This window comes from Rosa chinensis, chromosome 5 (genome assembly GCF_002994745.2).
Source record: "Rosa chinensis cultivar Old Blush chromosome 5, RchiOBHm-V2, whole genome shotgun sequence".
NCBI lineage: Eukaryota > Viridiplantae > Streptophyta > Magnoliopsida > Rosales > Rosaceae > Rosa > Rosa chinensis.
In genome coordinates, this window is record NC_037092.1 from 12,825,505 (window position 1) to 12,838,866 (window position 13,362).

Below are 13,362 nucleotides of genomic sequence, written 5' to 3' on the forward strand. Positions count from 1 at the left end.
TTTGATTGATATTTGAATTTAATACTTGATTTCAATTAAAATTAAACAATTTAATGTGATCGATATTTGTATTTAATACTTGATTTCAATTAGAATTAAACAATTTAATCTGATCGATATTTGTATTTGATGCTTGATTTTCATCGAGATCAATCAGTTTAATACGATTGATCATCTTTAAATGTTTAACTCGAGCAACAATCAATCAGCGATAAATTGACGCTTCCACAATTGATGTTTCCGCATCATTCAATCGATGGATCACTCGTGTTTTGACATGTGTCATCCTCGAAACTCACATAATTTTGGTGACGTATGAACCACGAGTACCTTTTGTAGGACCCATGTGCCAACTAAGTTTGTTTAGTTAAAATTTCAAAGATTGACCGATTTATTTAATGAATTTTATTTTCATTAAATTTCTTGTGTCTACAATTGTCATTATTGTAATTGATATTTTCGTTGTAATTCTCTCCCTATATAAAGGGATTATCAAATTAAATGAATAGACCAATTTTCATTTTACTTTTACACGTTATCAGGAAAAAAAAACCCTAGGTTCAAAAAAGAAAAAAAAACTTTTTCTTTTCCTATGTCGTCAACCCTACAGCGCCTCCCTTGCTTGTGCCCAGCTCCTACACGTTAGCACAGCAGCACACCACCGGCCTCCAGGCCAAGCCAGCCTACACCAGACCATGTGAGATTTCTCGACCAAACCGTGCGAGATTTCTTGACCAGTTCAGACTCATCGTGACTCACCGTCTAGATCCGACCCACCTGCAGCACCAATTTTTGGCGATCCGACCTACACCTACTCTTCTCACTCCATCTAATAGGCTTTTTCGACCCAGACACAACGATCTCCAGTGCATTTCCTACCCAGACTCGTCGAAGAACGACGAACAAGATTCCGGCCACTCAAGAGCAATCACCGTCATACCCAAACCTCTGACGATCAGAATTGCCGAACAAGTCACGGACCAACCTGCTTCGATGACCCAGATTGAGGCACTAGACCTGTTTTTGCTTCACTCGACCCAATTTAGATTCTTTTCCAGTCAGTTGGGCCATTAACCCAGTCATCGCTGCTACCTCTGCAAGCCTACAAGGAAGAAGAGAGAAAACCAGAAGGAAGAAGAGCACGAGGAGGAAGAAGGAAAAAAAAAAAGGCCCCGTGGCCCACTGCTGAAAAGAGAGAGGAAGCGACCTAGTTTTTCTCAGGGAGAGGATCCTCTCCTAAGCTCATTCCCCTCCTAACCTACCTAAGCTTTTTATAAGATGACGACATATGTTTTTTTCAGATCTGATGGTCTACCTCTTTTCCTTCACATCCACTTTGTTTCTTTCCTTTCTCTCTCATGCTCTTCATTTCCTTGACTCTTCTTTTCCTCCCCTCTCTCTCGTCTGTTCTTCTCTTTTCTTTATGTTCTCCCCTTCTTATTAGATGAATTGCACTTAATCAATCTCTCTCCTTCCCACATATATTTCCTCTCTCTCAAAATTAAAACGTTGAAATCCTAGTCCTCCAAAAAAGCGCCACAAAGTTTCGGTCTTTCAGTTTTCCAACCGACCCAGTTTCTCACATAGATTTACCGATCAGTTTTCCGATGGATCCAATTTACCAAACACGTCTCAATCCACAAACTGTGTTACAGTTTTAAGAAGAGACTTATCCCAAGGTTTACGATCGTCACAAGTTTTGATATTGTTGCGACTCCAGAGAACTAATTCTTGAATAGGTTTGTGACCACTCATCTCAGCCAAGTACCTCAGTTGTTAAATGTATACCAAGGCAAAGTTACTGTGCAGAAGCTAACATAGTAATTTGTATACCAATTTGTCATGTCCTGTTATATTAATTCGTCATGAACAATGAGATATTTTGATGGGCAGAGATTGACGTTACCACTCATTAATTTTGAGGTCAAAGAGCCTCTCTCTCAATTCGCCCAGACCTTCAAAATTTCATGATTTTTGACATGGAATTAGTTTGGTTTTAGTTTAGTTTTCCATCCATGTAGCATTTGAAATCACTCCCCTTTTGTAGTGCTTTCCACAGCTTTAGTTTGCTACTATTCCTCTAATGACTACTTATCAATCTCTTTTGAGGGCTTAATCAAATTGGGTTGAGATAGTTGTGGCGATGGAAGCGATGAGATTGGGTGGTGATGAATGATAAACAAAATCTACCAAAGCTAGATTTTGACTTGGAGTTAGTAAAATCTAATTCTTGCCTTCATTTTCCAAGTACTTTACCAAGATCTGGGGCTTTCGAGCTACATAGACCTTGTTGAAACTTATATACAATTTAAAACCATCATTCATATCTGAGAACAGAGGAAGGTGGAGAGAGAGAGAGACAGAGAGAGAGGAAGGTGGAGACTGGAGAGAGAGGGTTGGCATAGGAGAATACAGACAAAAATTATAAAGGGTTATTTTGTGTTAATACTTGAGACTTAGCGGTAGCCAAATCTAGTTTAACGCTGATCCGATGGGCGGATTGCTACTTGTGATGTTCTCAGAGCTCCCGCTACCTGTCAAGTAAAATACACAAGGCGTCAGAGGGAGACTGCACTGGGCGGTCTTCTCTTCTCCAATGCCTAAGTTAGTCAATGTATTTATATTGACAAAGTAACAGTAGGTAAGTAGTAAATGCATAATTAATGAGGAGAGAGGAGAGAACCTTTTATATGTGAGGAGGGAGCTGATCTTCTCCATGTTTTCGATGTGGGACTAATGTGCTTCAGTCCCAAGCTTCTGGAGCTTCTGATGCTGTCTTGGCGCGACGCGTGGTGGCACGTCAGCGGTGATCTGGGGGCAAGCCGGGGCTCAAGCGGTAGCCTTCTTAGCTGTGTTCCCATAGGTCACTCCTTTGGCAGGAGTCGGTACCGCTGGAGGTAGCATGAGCGTGGCTCATTATAGCTAATTATGCTTGCAAATGCCTATGTAAGTACAAGTCCCCAAGTCCCCAGTCAAAGAGGGCAATCTTGGTTGGGGAGTTGCCTAGCGGTTGGAAGCGTTGCTTCCGCCAGTCTTGCAAAAGCATAATTAGCGTCAGTGCGTTGTCAACCATGGACTTACTGAACAAACGCTTTGAACTCTTTCGGGTGGGCCCCTAGTTGGCCCCCTAGGGAGTCCCCCACTCCCCGGCTAAGATAGACCTCCGTTTGGCCGGTGTATTGTTTGTTGAGGGGAGCTGCGCTGAGCAGAGGGTGTTGGGTAGCGAACCCAATCTTTGATACCCAAGTGCTGGGGGTCAACATGCTTGATCAAGGCCGTCGAAGACTGTGTTGATGTGTCCCCCTACCTGTCTCGGAGGACCATGTTTTGACTGCAAGGCCGCATTGCGGTCGTTGTCAAAGTGAGGCATTGCTGCGGGAATCGCCATTGGCAGAAGTCCCTCCACTGATGATAAGTGACCGGTAATGCTAAGGACCTGCTTGGCAGTAGCCTGGTTAATGGCGTTTTGGTCAGCGGAGACAGTCTTAGTTCCCGGGTGCCGATGGAGAAGTCTCGCCAGCGGTGTTGTGCTTAGCGGAAACTATCTCCCTCGCAAGAAGAAAAGGGAGAAGTTCTGCTAGCGGTGTTGCGCTTAGCGGAGACTCGCTTGCAAGGTGGAAAGGGAGAAGTTTCGCTAGCGGTGTTGCGCTTAGAGAGAGACTCGCTTGCAAGAAGAAAAGGGAGAAGTTTCGCTAGCGGGGTTGCCCTTAGCGGAGACTATCTCTTGCAAGGTGGAAAGGGAGATGTTCCGCTAGCGGTGTTGCGCTTAGCGGAGACTCGCTTGCAAGAAGAAAATGAAGAAGTTCCGCTAGCGGTGTTGCGCTTGGCGGAGACTTCGTCAACTGGTACTCTTCCTCTTCCGTGGTTACTTCAGGTAGACGCATCTTGTGACTGCCCGACATGTGGCCGTCACTAATTTGGTTAGCATATGTGATAATGTCTCTTCAGCACGCCCGTCGCCTCGTCATTAATGCGAGTAATTATTGATTTTGTAACCGAGGTGTCGCCTAGGTTAATCCGGAGAGTAAGTGCGTTTGTGGGGCACGTGTACGGTTGTGGTATGATGTCGTTTTTTCAGCGGATGGCGTAGATTAGTTTGATGTTGACATAAAAGATAGGGAAACCTTGTGTTTTGGCACTTTGCACCTTGAACTAGTATCGTTGTCTTCAAGCTTGGTTTTTTGTGTTCCGAGAAGAAGATTGCTACGATTCAGTGAAGTTGTCGATCTCTAAAGCACGATGATCTTCTGCAATGAAGAGAAGCGCCTTCGGTCTCACCAAAGTCTTCACCTTTGAGGTTGGTACTCTGAATCCCATCTCTGTTTTATTGGATTTATGTGTTTGCTTTTGTCAGTTTTTGGGTTTTTGGATTTGGGGTACTATCTATTCCTCCCCAGTGTGCTCTGGATGGTCGAATATGGGTCGAGTATACGGGTGCATTTTGTTTTTGTTTTGGTATTTTCTGGGCAATTGTTCTTGATGCTCCTGGATGCAACTGATAAAGGGATAGCCTAGATTCTGTGCAAACTGACTAGTTTGAGTTTTAGGGTTTTGGGATGGCTAGCGTCGTAAAGATCTCGAGCGGTGAGGGTTCCGGGTCTGACGAGTCGCTCAACGTGGCGGATAGGGTGTTTATTGACTCGTTGCATCCGTCTGCCCCTGCAGGAACCTCGTGGTCTGAACCGCTAGACATTGCACCGCTACAGACCATACCATAGGAAGTTATCATGGGTCGTGCTGGTCGTCCTGAGAGTTCTAGGGTAGGAGAGGATGCCGCTAATCGCAAAAGGCTGGAGGATAGGCTGGCGAGCAATAACGCCGCTAGCGGGTTCGCTGATGGGGTGAGAGAGGCTGGCGGGGAAGAAGTTGAGTCAGCCTGGGTTCTCCGCGACGGTACAGCGGTTGACGAGGCGGGAGGGCCGATGACGGTGGTCGCCATCTACCTTGTGAAGCGAGTGTTCCACCTGCCAGGTGTTGTGAAACTGCGACCGTCGCTGAAGGATGAGAGAGCGTTGATCTTGCCAGCCGGTCACACCGCCGTGCACGAGGCGATCTTCCGCCAGGGAGTGACATTCTCGCTACTGCCAAATCTCCATATTTTGGTTTGCGAATTTGGCCTCACCTTTGGGCAGATTTGCCCTAACATGTGGCGGTTGCTGATGGCGCTCAACTAGCTATGGCACCTGTTCGGTTGCGAGGGTCCAACCGTGGCGGAGGTGCTGCACTTCTACGAGTTGGTGTACATGAAGCACCAAGGATGCGGTGGGCAAGTGAATCTGAGTTGCCGTCAGGGGGCTCTCAAGCTAATAGAGAATTTGAAGGATTCCATGTCACCTTGGCGGGGGACCTTCTGTGTTGCCACCACCGGATGGGAATATCAGGCGGGATCTAATGATGGAGATCCGACCTTCAGGATTAAGTCGGAATTCCAACCTATCCAAGGTTGTCGGTCTGCTGCAGTTTAGAGTTGATTTTTGTTGCGTAATAATTCCCTGTTGTAATGACCACTTCGTTGTTTTTTTTTTTCTTTTTGTAGTGCACCTGCGCTATAACCTGAAGCGTGGAGAAGAGTGCCGCTTGGCAAGGATCCACGGCTACTGGCAAAACCGCAATTGGCTAGATCTCCGCCTACTTACCGGGTGGGAGCTGTTGGTTGATCAACAGTTGACACGAGCCCTTGGTAAGTATCTTATGTTGATGTGTGCTTTAGTTTGATTGTCGTCAAGCTAACCCGTTGTTTTTGTACAGACTCTCCGCCGAGTAACAAAGCGAGCCGCGAAGAATTTGAAAAAGCCATGGACCGTGCCGAGATCAACAACTTCTTGGAGAGCATGTACGCCTCTGGGCTGGCAGCCCAGAAGACCGTTGTTGATCCCAAGACACTGGCACTATGCCATTCTGAGGTTCCCGTGGTGCTACCGATGCCGCACCACTCTCACCTTGGTGCCAACGGTTCGCCCGTCGTTCAGGCGGGACCTAACGTGGACCATGGGGCTGCTGGCGGTTACAAGGCCCTGGCTGGAACCGTGCAGCCAAGAGAGAGGATGCCCGCTAGCCGGTGTAGGCCGCAGAAGGAGAAAGTGGTGCCGCCAGCTGAAGCAATCACTATTGCGGGGTTGGGTCCACAGAAGAGGTCGAGGATTGCCGCCGCTGGATCCACAAGGGCGGAGCTACAGAGGAAGCGTCGCCAAAATGACTCCGATGAAGAGGAAGGAGACAATGCAGAGACCATCGGTGCCCCATCAGCAAAAGAAGGCCAGACAGGTTCTGCCCAAGGTGACCGCGCCTGCCGACGGGGAGGTGCAGACGAGTGACCTGGACTCGTTCGCCACACCGAATTCCTGGCCTAACTGGAGTGGGAGTTTTTGTTCCACCTCTGCGAAAGGCTAGGATTCAGTGGATTGGACGGGACCGTCCGTCCAACGTTGCTGCAGTGGTCGTCGTTTAGCTTAGCCTTCAGCCACTTGTCCGTCGGGTTGCATGAATTCTTCCTGGCGGCCTTAAGGCAGCCCGAGGTCGAGCGGCAGTTGCGGATGGAGCTCGAAGTCCTGCAGGGGGAACTGGCAGATTCCCAGGCCAGACTGGCGAATAAGGAGCGGCAGCTGACCACGGCGGAATGCGATCCCTCGGATGCTCGCGGCAAGCTGAAAATTGCCATCGAGCAAAACCTTGAGCGGAATGATCACATCAACCGGCTTCAGCAGGACATAGTTCAGCTGAAAGAGCAGATGGAGGCCAAGGTTAAGAGGATTGACATTCTTCAAAAAGACTCTGCCGCCAAATCCGCCGAGGTAAAAAGATTAGAGGCACTACAAGAGAAAATACAAAAGCAAGGAATTTCATTGTAACAACCAAAATTCATCACAAAAGCTTGGCAAATACAAGGAAATTTCAGTTGTCACACATGATCCTATCAGCAACAACCAATTTGTCACATAAAGTAGGTATTTGTGAGAAATTGACAATTGTCGCCGATGTAACATTATGTGACACCTATTTCCTTGTAAATTGTCAATTGGGCGACGATTTCTACCAATTGTCAGTTAATGTTTATGTGACAACTAGATTTTTGTCACTAAAGACTGATTTAGCAACAATTTCTTTGAGTTGTTGGTTAATGTTTTTGTGACAACTAGATTTTCGTCACTGAAGACTGATTCAGTGACAACTTCTTTGAGTTATCAGTTAATATTTATGTGACAATCTTAACTTCTTTGAGTTAGTGTGGCTGCCCAATTGGAGGCGGAGAGGAGCGGTGCTGAAGCCGCCGTTGTGGATGCCTTTAAGCAGTCTGCGGCGTACAAGCAAGCTCTGATGGATACGGCGAAGGCCGGTGCTGTTGCGAACATGGAGCTTTTGAATAAAAAGGGCGCCATTGATTGGGTTTAAGGAGTCCGGGTCCGCCAGCACACCTAGCAAGCCGTCAACCCCAGGGGGCAGGTCCTTGGCGGTTCAGCCCGGCTTGCTCTCCGGCAGTGGAGAGAGTGATGATGACCCGACGGAGGCCTCCCAGAGGACTGCGATGCCTACCCAGTCTGAGGTCTCCAGGGCCAATGTTGTGGTGGATCGTACCCGGCCGGACGGGACCATCATGACCCCCAGCCCGACTGTGCATGGCTCCGACCAAACAAGTCGTATGGGCGCGCGGCAACCGCCGGCTGAGCGTGAAGAGCAACCGCCGGTCGAGGATGAGCAGGGCAGTACTAAAAATTGTTGAAGACGCTGCCCTCGATACCTTTGTACTGTAATGCCGCCGAGGCCTGCATATGTACTTTTGCTCTTTTTTTTGTAATTGACTATTTTTGGGCAGGTAGTCCCGGCCCTTCATGGATAGAAGTGTGAGAATTTTCAGTGTCGTATGCCTTTTGACTATTTGTTGTTTGAATGTTGCTTTTACCGCTAGAGTTTTGACTGCTATTTTGTAATTCAATGAAACATTAAAGGGATTAAAATTGTTCCAAGTGCACGATGTAGCGGACGTAGTCCGCCGAACTTTGTTGGCGTTGCCCTTTAATTCTTGTGCTTGAACTTGGCAACAATGGTTTGAGTAATTCTTCGTTTCATTGATAACTAATATGTCAGTGTTTACAAAAAGCGGGGTTGTACCCGTTGGGTAACTTCCCTTAGCTAAATATTGAGTCAAAAATTTAGCTATGCCAAGATGCTCTAGGGTAGCGGCCTGACTATTTGTAGTAATACCGAAGGTGTTCGATATTCCATGGGTGGGTCGTTGTGACGCCATCCCTGTCCATTAAGTAGAAGGTGTCGGGGCTAACGACTTCCACAATTTTGTATGGACCTTCCCAAGTTGGGCGGAGTGTCGTTGGTGGCAGAATAACTTCCTTTATTACCCAGTCCCCCATCTGGAGGTTCGGGGTTTTGACTCTGGCATTATAAAAACGTGAGACCCGTTGCTTGTTTTGCAAATTGTGTAGATGGGCCTTGTGTCGCTTCTCTTCTAGGAGGTCCCTGTCGAGATTGATGCCTTTGCCGTTGGTCTCGGGGCAGTAGGCTTCGACCCTGGCGACAGGCTGGGATACCTCAATAGGTAGGATGGCCTCAGTTCCAAACATCATACAAAATGGTGTTTCGCCTGTGGCGGAAGTTGGGGTAGTCCTGATGGCCCAGAGAACTTCCGGCAGCTTCTCCGCCCATAAACCCTTGGCGTCGTCGAGCTTCTTTTTTAGCAACTTCTTGATTATCTTGTTTGCTGCTTCGACCTGGCTGTTGGTTTGGGGATGAGCGACAGATGCAAAGCTCATCTTGGTGCCCAGGTTAGCAGTGAAAGATATGAGTTCCTTATTGTTGAACTGTGTGCCGTTGTCTGTGATGATTATGTGGGGGACACCATAGCGGCAATAAATGTTCTTCTAGAGGAAGTGAGTTACCTTAGCGATAGTTATTGCCGTCAGTGGTTCTGCCTCTATCCACTTGCTGTTGTAGTCGATGGCGACAATGATGTACTTGAACTGGCCTTTGGCGGTTTGAAATTTTCCCATCAAGTCCAGGCCCCACGTGGAGTGAATCCATGGACCAATGATGATCAACAGTGGTTCCGCCGGGGCATGTGGGAGATCAGCATATTATTGACATTTGTGGCAAGATCTTGATACCCTCCTAGCATCGTCGCCGAGCGTAGGCCAAAAGTAGCCTTGTCTCGTTGTGCGATTGGCCAAGGATCTGGCGCCTGAGTGGTTTCCACATTCCCTGTCATGTATCATTGCCAGAACGACCTTTCCCTCCTCTGGGGTTAGACACCGGAGGTTGGGGTGGGTGAACCCCTGGCGGTAAAGCTTGCCATTCTGGATGTTGTAGCGAGTTACTCTCCGCTTGAGCTGTCGTCCTTCGACTTTGTCCTCTGGCAATGTCTCATTCGCTTGTATTCGATGATCTCGTCCATCCAACTAGGATTGACTTCAATGTTGAAGATCTCCGCTAGGGCTTTTGTGATGCTTGGCTTGTCAAGACATTCCACCCTTGTGTCCACTGGACTTTGGTGTGGCTGAGCGGTTGCTAGTCTCGCCAGTGAATCAGCCTTGGCGTTCTTTTCCCTGGGGATCTGCATGATGGTGTGCAATTTGAATTTTTTGAGGAGTGTCTTGACGTAACCCAAGTATGCAGCCAACTGTTGGTCCTTGGCCTGGAAACTATCGTTGACCTGGTTGACGACCAACTGGGAGTCGAGAAATATGTTGACACTGTCAGCCTCTGAGTTGATGGCGAGGAGTAGGCCGGCGATGAGCGCTTCATACTCTACCATGTTGTTTGAGGCTTTGAAGTTGAATTTTAAAGCATATTCCATGTTCAATCCCCTGGTCCTGTCAAGATGATTCTGGAGCCGCTGGCCTTGGCGCAAGCTGAGTCGTCCACATGTAAGTTCCAGTCTGACTGTTGGGGAGCTGGTTCCCCAGCGGGTATCATTTCCGTGCTGGGTTCAACCTGTCGCTCGGTGAGCTCAGCAATGAAGTCTGCCACCGCCTGGCCTTTCATGGTGGTTCTTGGTTTATAATCAATGTCAAACTCGCTGAACTCGATGGCCCACTTCCTAAGGCGTCCCGAGTGTTCAGGGTTCTCCATTACCTACCTCAGCGGTTGATTTGTTAAGACATGAATTGTGTAGGCCTGAAAGTACTGGCGGAGGAGTTTAGCAGGGACGATGAGTGCGAGAGCTAGTTGCTCCAGGGGTGGATATCTTGTTTCAGCCCCGTTCATGCCTCTGCCAGGGTAATATATGGGGAGCTCATCCTAACCGTCCCGCCAGACAATGGCGTAGATCACCGCTAACTGTGATACCGCTAGGTATATATACAATGTCTCCCCCTGTACGAGAATAGAGAGAAGTGGGACTGTTGCCAAGTACTCTTTTAAGCTCTGGAATGCAGCCTCACACTCTGGGTTCCAATTTATGACTTTCTTGTGGGTCGTCTTCAAAACTTTTAAAAATGGGAGACATCTGTTAGTGAGTCTGGAGATAAACCGAGAAAGGGCGGTTAGTTTGCCCTGGAGGCTTTGAATGTGCTTCTTCCACTCTGGAGCCTTCATGTTGAGGATGGCTTGCACCTTGTCAGGGTTGGCCTCTATGCCCTGCTCACTGACTATGTAACCTAGAAATTTGCTGTCGGTGACGCCGAAGAAGCATTTTTCTGGGTTGAGGCGCATACCGTAAGGCAAGAGAATGGCAAATATGATTCTGAGGTTTGCCACATGTCCGCTGGCTTTTATGCTTTTTACCAACATATCGTCCACATAAACCTCTATGATTTTTCCCAGATGTTCAGCGAACATGGCATTCATTAGCCTCTGGTAAGTTGCACCGGTGTTCTTCAAACCGAAAGGCATGACATTGTAGCAGTATAGGCCCTTGTCGGTGGTGAAGGAGGTGCATTCCTGGTTGCCGGGGTGCATCTTGATCTGATTGTAGCTGGAGAAGGCATCCATCATGCTGAGCAGCTCGTGTCCAGCGGTTGCATCGACTAGTTGGTCTATGCGAGGTAGCGGGAAGCTATCCTTGGGGCATGCCTTGTTAAGGCCTTTGAAGTCGACACACATTCGCCACTTTCCGCTGGGTTTTTTGACCATGACCAAGTTGGAAATCCACTGAGGGTAATTGACTTGGCAGATGAATCCAATGCTCTGGAGCTTGGCCACCTCTTCCCTTATTCCACGATACCTCTCCTCGCCAAAGGCCCGTCGCCGCTGCTTAACAGGGTTGGTGGATGGTTTGATACTTAATTTGTGCGTGATGATCTCAGGGCAAATGCCTGGCATGTCCGCGTAGGACCATGCAAAGACAGCGGCATTGTCGCGTAGAAACTGGGTGAGCTCCGCTGCTACTTCTGGGTCGAGCTGAGCGCCGATGCAGACTATCCGCTCAGGGTGTTCGTCGGAGATGCTGATAACCCTCAAGGATGTTTCTGGGTTGACAGGCTCTTTTTTGACATATTTCTTCTCATCATCCCTAGGGTGCTCAAAGATGTCCATGCCCATGCATGGTTTCCTACTATAAGGATCTCGTGGTGGCGCGTTGATTGTGACACGGTTGTTGCATAACACTCACGTGCGAGCTGTTGACTTCCCTTTGCACGGTTGTAACGTTAACCTAGCACTATTCAACAATCCGGTTAACCCTAGCGTGGAACCCCAGGGCTCATCCCAAGTCCCGCTGAACCAGACTGCAGCGGAGCCACGACCAAGCAGCAGTCGCCCACCAGGTCGGGATCTCGCTGCTATGTATGAGCTGGCACTGGCGGACCTCCACAGGGAAAATAGAGATCGCAAACAAGAGCGCAGAGAGAAGGCTGAGGCCCAAAAGCAGGTGGACACACTGATGTCAAAATTTGACGAGCTGAAGAAAGCGCTAAAGGCAAAAGCTAACCCAGGGCAGAGCGAGTAATCGCGGAGCACCAGACGTAGTCAACCTAATACCGGCAGATTGGTACTCATACCAATCATATAAATGCAGGTACCGCCGAACCCACCAGAACTATTGGGAATGGGCCCACTTCCCCTGCCCTACCTAAGGATGGAACTGGAAGAGGAATCACAGCTGTACACCAACCGCTAGACAGCTAGGGCCCGGACTGAGGTTAATCTACCTGTACCCAGGCAGGTGCTGGTTCAGCGGAATCTCCAGGCAGGGCTCGCTAGCGACACAACCGCCTTAATCTTAGAGAGAATGCAGCAATTAGAGCAAAGGCTAATCCGGCCAGAGGCAGGCGCCCCAGCACCAATCCCAAATCCGCTCTTTGCGTTTAGACCAGGACCATTCACCACCAGGATCTTGCAAGCCGTCAGACCAGCATATGCAAAGACACCAAAGATGTCACATTACAACGGCATGACCGACCCCTTCGTTCACATGGACACCTTCAAGAAGGTCACTAACAACAAGGGATTTGATGACGCCACCCTCTGCCACTTGTTCAGCGAAACATTAGATAGTGAGGCAATGAGTTGGTTCTTTGAGTGCCCATCGGGATCCATCGACTCATTCCAGGCACTATCAAATGCTTTCCTCTCTCGGTTCATCCTCCTGGCTGCCGGACATCACAACACAAGTCAGTTGTTCAACGTCAAACAGAGCGTCGAGGAGGCGTTGAAGGCATTTGTCACCAGGTGGCGGGCGGCAGCATCTCAGTGCCGCGATCTTGATAAAACACTAGCTTTGGCAGCCTTCAAGCAAGGACTCCTCAAGGGGCCATTTCTCTACCACCTCAATTAAAATCACCCAAATGCCACATATGACCACGTCATGGGCGAGGCAGTCATCCATACACCGGCAGAATTCATCACATATGGAGAAACCCCACCATCGCCTCCAACACTGGCAAAATCCGCTCAGCCCTCCTCGAGCTAGCAGGAAACCGCTAACAAAACCTCTGTTACGCTGCCAACTGATAAGAAGAGAGAGTGGCAACAAGGCAACTACCAGAGCAAGCCGCAGAAGGACCAACATTACAACAAGGGCAACCGCTCATCCCATGGGGATAACCTTAACAAACCGACAGAGTCCTCTCAGCGGTACGCAGTGTTTACAGTCCTCACAGCCTCATATGAGGAGATATACGACCAGTGCAAGGACCAGATTCTGCCACCACCACCAAGAAAGTACCCAAGAGTGGGAAAATCAAGAAACACTGGTAAGTGGTGTAAATACCACGAGGACAACGGTCACAATACCACCGACTGCAATGCTCTCAAAACAGCTATTGAGACTTTGTACAGTGATGGTAAGATGGAGCAATTCAAGGTACGCCAACCGCTACCAGTGGTCACCAACATTGAGCCCATGGGCCGCATCAACACCATCGACGGCGGTGCTCCGATCACCAACATGTCTCATAGGGAAAGAAAGCACTATGC